Below are 7,586 nucleotides of genomic sequence, written 5' to 3'. Positions count from 1 at the left end.
TTTTTTTTTTTTTTATCACGAAGATACATCAGCACAATAAATTGTTGCAGTATGTGGGGATGATACTTCCACTCTACCCGTAAATCTGTTTTGCCTGTTGTCCCCGGATTACAGCACAAATTTTGTCGAAAAAGTTTGACATGCTGAAATTCTTCTCAGAATAGTCTCACACTTGTTAAAACAAAATAAGAACTACCTCCTTGGACTGCATGGAAGAAAGCTTAAGCGTAACAGAAGAAGAAATTGTGTCACGAATTATGCTATAACCATCATGAAGAAGGGGATATATATAGTCTGGTCTTCTCAGCAGAATAAGCTCTTACAGTTGACGGCAGAATAATATTTCCATTAAGATCATATTAGTGTCATCATGCTGGAGATACACTCAACTCTTTCAATGAAATAATGTTTTCCGTAACGAAATACAATATAAGCAGTCTGTCAGCAGAATAACAATTTCTGTCATATTACACCATCAACATAAGTCCATATCTGACACTGGAAGCCACTCGAAAAGCCTATTAATACACACACACACACACACACACACACACACACACACACACACACATACAGTGTAACAGTTGTTTTTATAGCACAGATTATAGTCATCATGTAGAAGGAGATAATGTCTATGCTCATCAGTTAAATAAGCAGTTCGGTCATCAGTCATATTATAGCCATTATGACGAACAGGACAAAACCAACGGAATCATCTTTTCCAATACGAATTATACTCCTACTATTGCTGTGACGCAGAATACACCAGCAGCAAGAGTAGCCTATCTGCCAGCATTACGCCACATAATAATTGTTTGAGCAGACTACAATTAATAAACGACAATAGCTCCTCTTTAAGACTTCCTGGGGGGGGGGTGGCTATTAATAAACCATCGTAATTAGTTTTTACGATGAACAAGTCTCTGTGGAAGTTAATTATTATCGGGAGTCAATTTGTACGCTCATTGTACTTCACTTCAGTATTCAGTGTGGTTTGCTTATGAAATGTTTGGTAATTGTGTAAATGATGCAAGAGGACAGGGAAGTAATATTAGACACAGCTTAAGCTCAGCAAAGTTTATAGATGCGGCAGTTAACCACTCTTACCCAAACTTAGTCCATCCTCTCCACGGTCCACCGAGAAATTTTGCTCCCCCTCATCTCTATCGCTTCTCACCACCCTCCCTTCCCTCCCCTCGCCTTTCCCACACACCCCACCATTCCTCCCAGCCTACATTCTCCTCCCTTCCTCCCTGCCTTTCACCTTTCATCCCAGTCCACATTCCCCTCCTCGTCACACCTCCCTGTCTTCCCCAAACGATTGGTTATCCTAATTATGAATCTGCATATGTAACCGAAGGTGGAGGAGGAGGAGGAGAGGGGGAGGGAAGAGAAGAGGAAGAAAGGAGGGAAGAGAAGAGGAGGAAAGGGTGGGAAGCAGGAAAGGGAAGGAGGAAAGGAAGGAGAGAGAAGGAGAGAAGAATGGGTCAGGGAAGTAGGGAAGGAAGGTTGAGCAGCTAAGACGCTTTTGTTTTAGGTTAAGCTTTTTCTGGAAAAGGTTGTTTGAGTTTGGCTGTATTTTCACCCCTGAATGTTTATAAACCTTGGACTGGGGACACACGAAGTCTCCGACCGCTGAGCATCGATTAGAGCATACTGGGAATATATATTTTGTTGGCACTTCTGCTGTGAGGACTGTACATTGTTTCATCCCGTGTTATATCGAAACCATTTTAATCAGTTTCAAAGGATGCTTTAGTTATAAAAAAGTTATTGATTCTATATCTACTCGTAACCCTGTACGGCTCGTAAAGTCTCTGCTAAGATGAACAATATCATCTCAAAATGGCAAGAATAAAATATAAGAATCGCCCTGGAGTTTAATAGATTATAACAGCCTTAATTAATCTTTCACAAGACCTACTGGCGTTTATGAAAACATTTCTGTTAATGCCATCACAGCAGTTCTGAATGAGACAGGCTTAGCGTGTAGTGGATATGGACCATGGGTAGTATTAGTGCCGAAATGCGAACATGTGAAGATGTACGACGGGCAGCGGAGCCGGTAGCCTTCAAGGAATAGACTGTCAAATCTATGCAGAGTGGCACATAAAAAGAACAGAAATTCCTTACCTTTTTTAATATATGACTAATATCTCCTGGCGGCAGCATGAAATATATACCTTCTGTAGGACGGAGTATTAAATTCTATTCCTGCTACGTCTGATGCTTTTATTCTGCATAAGAGAGGTTGGTAACTATTTCCAGTCCTTTACATTATTAATAAAACCGTCTGGCGGCAACATCAACAGCTTGAAAAATATGTCCACTGAATGAAACTAACTGAACCCTTCACTACGGTGACATTTTCCCTTAATTTCTTTTACATTTCTTTGACTTAGCGTGGAGTTGATCTTTGAATCTGCATGGAATAGATACGTTCTTCATTTCCCGTTTCAGTATTACATACCCAGAGTTAAAAATCCTCAAAAAACAGCAACCAAAAACTAAACACACAGACGTCAGCACTTTCTTGACCTGGTGGGTCTGCTGATTTAAATAAAATCATCTAGAGACAAAGATTATTATGAATGAATAAACAGGTATATAAATAACGTAATCAGAAAAGTAAATATATGTACTGTATATACAGTACATCAATCGTCTGAAGACAAAAATTATCATAAACAAATAAACAGGTATATATATATATATATATATATATATATATATATATATATATATATATATATATATATATATATATATATATATATTTTGCCAGACGTCTCAATCCCGTACGGGGTGGCCTCATTTGTCAGCCTGTCTGTCCATGTGACTCCACAGGCTCCTCTTAAATAACTCATTTCCACTGCTCTCACCCTTGACTTGTGTCCCTCCGACAATGTCCAAGCTTCACTTCCATATGTTAGAGTTGGTATCACAATACTGTCATCTAGTAACTTTTTCACTTCCATGCTCACTTCCCTGTTTCTTATCACTGCTTTCAAGGAACCAGCAACCTTTCTTCCTTTTGTACCCTTTCAAGCACTTCACCCTCCAAACTTCCATCCTTACTCATCACACTACCCAAGTACTTAAACGTACTCACATTTTCCATTTCCTCACCATCCAACCTCACCGTACATTCATTGAATTCACCTCTCTCAAAGACCATCACTTTACTCTTCCATGCATTCACCTTTAGATTCTGTTTCTTACACACTCTCCCAAACTCATTCACCAAGCCTTGTGGCTCCCCTTCATCTTCACTCAACAACACAGTATCATCTGCAAACAACAGTGCAGGGAGTTTCCAAACACTACCCTCTCTCACCAGGGCCATCCAACATCCACTGCCCTACCTTGTACCTCTTTTATTACCCCATCCATGTACAGATTGAACAACCATGGAGACATGACACATCCCTCTTTCAACCCAACCTTCAAAGAGAAAAAATCACTCAGTTCACCATCCACACGCACTGCAGCCTTAGCACCATCATACATACTCTTCACAGCATTATATATACAGTACCGGCATATATATATATATATATATATATATATATATATATATATATATATATATATATATCCACGGGCAGGAACTGAAAGGCAGCGTCTAGGGCCAGCCATCTTCGGAGGCTTTTATGCACACAACTTTTAAAATACCTAACGGAGAGCAGCTTAAGGGAGACTGGCGATGAGGAGAGTTTGCCCGATTTACTTAAACTTCTTTTTTTCAGGCTGCGTAAATGTGAAGTTACTCTGACCTGCACTGGCTTAGCTGTTTATGTATGTGTTGGCCTGTGATTATATGTCTTTAGATTAAAAAAATATATATTTATTCAGAATGACCATCGTTTTTTTTTTTTTCTTTTTTTTTCATATTTGATAAAAGCACCGTTGTTTTATTGATTGATTTGATAAATAACTTGATAGAAAAATCAAGAATGAGAAGCAAACATAAAGAAAAAGTACAAAACAAGCAATATAGTAACCTTAAAAACAGGTGCTCAGAGTGCAACGATGCTGGACCCAAACTTTGACCTTGACCCGTGACCTTGACCTTTCATCAGCCTGCACCAAAATCGAATCAGTATTCCATCCTCATGCACGATGTTTGCACCAAGTTTGATTCAGATTGCATTAGTAGCTCATGAAATACCACAGAACCTGAACCTGGAGTTTGGCCTACTACGGACGTCTATGACCGTTGATCGACCTGCACCAAAATCCGTGTCCCCTCATCCCACACCCACACACACAGTGTTTGTGCCAGTCTGCTACAATGCCAGTCAGGCATGCACCAGGCAAACTGGCACAATGAACGTTGATCTTGTCCGATGATCTTTGACCTTCGATCGATTTGCACCAAAATCGAATCACCACTTTGAAGACCTACACACAGTGTATATGCCAATTTTTAGGCAAAAGGATCGGGCATTTATGAAAATAAATAAGTATATCTATCTAGCTATCTGTATAGATAGATATAAACATTATATATATTATGTAATATATATTAAATATATTATATATTGTATAAATATTATATATGATATATATTCGGTATATACCACGTTGAGTACACCGCTTCCCATCCGATCAGCGAAGTTAAGCAACGTTGGGTCTGGTTAGTACTTGGATGGGTGACCGCCTGGGAACACCAGATGCTGTTGGCATCCCTACGTGTCAAGTGGGGTTGGTGGAGGATTAGTGCCCCTCCCTGTAAAACAATTAATTCTAAGCCCTTGGCCACCCCGTCTGGGATACATGGCATCTGACAATGAATGAATGAAAAAAATATTATATACTGTATGCATATTATATATTTTATATATACATTTTATATCTATGTATATAGATAGATAGATAGATAAATAGACTGATAGATATAAGCAGCAGCAACCACTGCATATCCACTGCTGAGCACCGACCTCCCTCAAACTTCTTCACGAATTCCTTAACTGAGACAATGCTTGCCAGGTTTTGCCTGCACTCACCTAATTTGAGACAGTCTTGTAGTGGCAAAAATACATAAATAGATAAATAAAACATCATTGCAATCAAGAAAAAAGATAAATAATACAAACGAATATGTACTGTAGATGTCATATGCAAAATAAACTTAAGAAGAGGTATTACAAAGCCTTCTATGCTGGACGAGAATACGGTTCTGTAAGCACCCCGTCTACGAAACCACATTTCTTTATTATTTTTCTTGAATGACCGATTTTAACAACTGTTAATATACCGACCATGATCAAGAAGTTTTTAAAAAGATGTTTCTAAGACCTCCCATGCAAAAAATCTCTCGCGACCAATGAAAATAATAAAATCGTCTGTTGAAATAGGAAATGTGTGTAAAAGATGTCCTCAGATTTAAGGGGCTGAGGTAACCAGAGAATGAGAAAACTAGTTCCTCACATTTCATCACGTTTTAAAGGACGGTGTGTGTGTGTGTGTGTGTGTGTGTGTGTGTGTGTGTGAGAGAGAGAGAGAGAGAGAGAGAGAGACAGACAGACAGACAGACAGAGTGAGTGAGAGCTAAAGAGTAAGAGTGACAGTGAGAGCAAAAGCGAGAGAGAGAATGGCAGAGGTAGTGAGAGAGGGGCTTGATGGCAGGGGGATCAAAGAGCAAATCTGAGTCAAGCCAAAGTATCTCATCCTTTATGCTGACTCCCACTGTAGCCTTGATATAATGCTGGCTTGATTACCAGCTCGAGGGTAGTTTCCATCAAATCCCTGGCTGTCTCTCGGATTGGGGAATTATTTGATGAAAGGGGTGTATGAGTCTTAGGTGTTGTTTGACGGGGACGGCGGGAGATTAGCTAAAACCCGCATAAACTTTGCCATTAATAGGTGGGAATTACCTTGGAATATTTTTACGAGTCTAGTCGAAATAATGCCACACGGTTTTATTTTGCTGTGAGTTAGCCTTAGGAAACTAAAAGTGTCAGTGCTCTCACCAATAATCTCATAGTCGAGACAACTCCTAATATTCCGTTACAGCAAACACTGATGATTTTATTTAGCTGAGAGAAAATAACAGGAGCTTGGGAGTACCATTTCAAGATTTTCATGAGTTAATCTAACATTAGGGGAGAAATGTTAGCGAAAATCTAGGATATGAAATATGTAAGAAAAAGTTTGCACTACGAAGGGAAGAGAAAAAATATGTACTATTTTCTGTTATGCCAATCTCCTTAAACACGGTAAGAAAGAATACGCAACAGACGTTATTCTATAAGATTTTCTGGTGAGTGTCACATGTGATAAGATGCTCGAAAAAACTAGTAGTGCCTCAGTTTAAAAAAAAGAAGCGTTTTTTCTATTCATGCTCACGTGAGAATAATCTTCATTGTAGAATGCTAACCCTCAGTCCTTCATGGGTCGTGGTAAACCCCTTGAATCAGATATATTTCATTAGTATATTTTTGCTAATCCAGATGATTTTATTAAGCCTAAGGGTAACATTCTGAAACAGAGGAGTTAAATGTAGCCTTAATCAATTCATTTAAAGTTTGAGTTGGCAACAAGCGTCAAAAATAATTGTCTGCTGGTAGCAGGTATTAAAAGAGGAGTAAGTCGTAGTAGTAAAACGATAAAGGAAGCTCCCTTGTAGAGCTTTGTTGTCAGTTCTTGTCTGGATCTGGCGCGTTGATTTTTTTTTTTTTTTCGCAATTATTCCAAGTATTGCGATAGTGGAATGATACAGTAAGCATTCATGAGAACATCAAGGGGAAATGGACAAAATGTATTAGTAAGGAAAAGGTGTTAGGTAACTTTCCCGACCTATGTAGTGTGTTGTTGTTGTTGTAGATTTTTCCGCCTGACAGATCAGAGTGGAAGCGGACCTGTGGGCCCGCCAGTGAAAAAAGCTGGGGTGAGAGGTGAACTAGCGTGAGCTAGTTGACTTGTGGAAACTGATGAGCTTGGCAATGATATAGTCCAGCGATAGTGTGCTGTGTAAATGTGCTTTCGTATTACTTTTCCGCACAGCGTATTGCGTTTTAGTGTGTTCTTTATTCTGCAATGAAAACAAAGAATGATGGATGTGTAGTAGATGTTAAGGCGAAGGTTAGAAGAATATAAACAATTATATGTAAAATTTAGCATTTGCTTCAGTTTTTATGCTGGCTCTTGTGACTCTCTCAGGTGAAAGAAATCGACTGGCGGTATCTAGAATAGAGCAGCAGAACACCAGAACACAGTGAGAGGGTTCATCGTGTACACATTAATATTCTCAGGCTCCTATACACACTCACCTAAACTGCATTAGTAATTTTAGGTTGAACAGAATTGTTTTGAGTTATTCTGACTGTGTGAAGGTTTATGATTATATGAAGAACTTTGGACTTGCCCCGATTAAAACTCTTGTTTATATGTTATTTTGCAATAACATTCCTACTGTACGTGTACGCTTCACTAGAACTCAGCCAAAGCCTTTACTGAATTTACTTTTCTTCTTCTTGCACGTTTTAAATATATTCACAAAAGTTGTAGAAAATAATAATCTTGCATTTGTCCGAATAAAATGAAAAGGCACCATCGCACTGAAGAGGACATTATACATTTAA

General features: G+C 38.8%; 1 pseudogene; it reads left to right on the top strand.

The window, feature by feature from the left end:
• Positions 1–4,568: 4,568 nt before the first annotated feature.
• On the top strand, positions 4,569–4,688 carry LOC145393139 (5S ribosomal RNA; annotated as a pseudogene).
• Positions 4,689–7,586: the final 2,898 nt, after the last annotated feature.

This window comes from Coenobita brevimanus, chromosome 23 (genome assembly GCF_032717465.1).
Source record: "Coenobita brevimanus isolate Jiangsu-jjx chromosome 23, ASM3271746v2, whole genome shotgun sequence".
NCBI classification, from domain to species: domain Eukaryota; kingdom Metazoa; phylum Arthropoda; class Malacostraca; order Decapoda; family Coenobitidae; genus Coenobita; species Coenobita brevimanus.
Note: the sequence above shows the minus strand (reverse complement) of the source record. Positions and strands in the feature narration are given on the sequence as shown.